This window comes from Alosa sapidissima, chromosome 3 (assembly GCF_018492685.1).
Source record: "Alosa sapidissima isolate fAloSap1 chromosome 3, fAloSap1.pri, whole genome shotgun sequence".
Classification (NCBI taxonomy): Eukaryota; Metazoa; Chordata; class Actinopteri; order Clupeiformes; family Clupeidae; genus Alosa; species Alosa sapidissima.
The window spans coordinates 41,065,631-41,066,550 of NC_055959.1; the positions used below are offsets into that span (position 1 = coordinate 41,065,631).

Genomic DNA, 920 nt, shown 5'->3' on the forward strand with positions numbered 1-920 from the left:
CTTCACAAGGCTCCAACAGCGACAGGTGTGGACATTTTCACCTGAGCTGACCGCTTGTGTTCCGTAACTATGCATCTCTGAGTTGACCGCTTGTGTTCCGTAACTACGCATCTCTGAGCTGACCACTTGTGTTCTGTAACTACACATCTCTGAGCTGAAGTCGTAGCAGGACAGAAACTCCATAATAATCATCTCTCGAGTGACAGAGGAGGTGCCAGGCGGTGAGTGACAGCCAATCAGGATGCAGGGTGGATCATCCAGAACAGCGCCCTCTGGAATCTCTGCTGTGGATTACACACACACACACACACACACACACACACATAGATAGTAATGCTTCAATACTGTAATGACTGGCATTGCTATGCTAGCCCATATAGTTCCAGGCTATTTGTCTTCAGCTCTAGTGCTACACTGATGGACAACACAAATGTTTAGCTCATATACGTTAGAGGAACAACGCAAAATGAAATATTAGCTTCACTGAATAAGCTAGGTTATTTACTGAGTTCAGTATTGTGTAAATGGTGTTTACTTGTTTGGATAATCATTTTAGGCATTTTTACCCTACTAAATAATCTAGGCTGTTTACTGAGTTACTTATTCTGTAAGTGGTGTTGACTTGTTTTGATAATCATTATGACGTTATAAAGTCGTTCCCACTGCAGCTGTTAAAACTCTGATGAACACTGATGTAGCACCAAGAGAAACAAACAAAACACACATGCTAACACACACACACACACGTTAACAAACAAAACACACACGCTAACACACACACACACACGTTAACAAACAAACAGACTAGGGGTGCATTATATCCAAGGTTCGAAGCCGAATCTTCAGCTTTTTAATGGAATTCGGATTCCATTGTTTAGTACTCACCACAATCATAGAAATTATCATTGCGAGAGAGTTAT

General features: G+C 41.5%; 1 protein-coding gene and 1 long non-coding RNA gene across 2 annotated transcripts in view; both read left to right on the forward strand.

The window, feature by feature from the left end:
- LOC121705391 overlaps window positions 1–36 on the forward strand; it is a 7,360-nt gene extending 7,324 nt beyond the window's left edge. Inside the window, exon 4 of the long non-coding RNA XR_006030782.1 lies at window positions 26–36. This is a non-coding gene — a long non-coding RNA (uncharacterized LOC121705391). The remainder of the gene's footprint in view (window positions 1–25) is intronic.
- Window positions 1–626, forward strand: part of LOC121705390 (somatostatin receptor type 2) — a 1,839-nt gene extending 1,213 nt beyond the window's left edge. The window contains exon 1 of the mRNA XM_042086339.1: window positions 1–626. This exon is cut by the window's left edge and continues 1,213 nt beyond it. The gene's annotated coding sequence lies outside the window, so the exon portion shown is untranslated.
- Window positions 627–920: the final 294 nt, after the last annotated feature.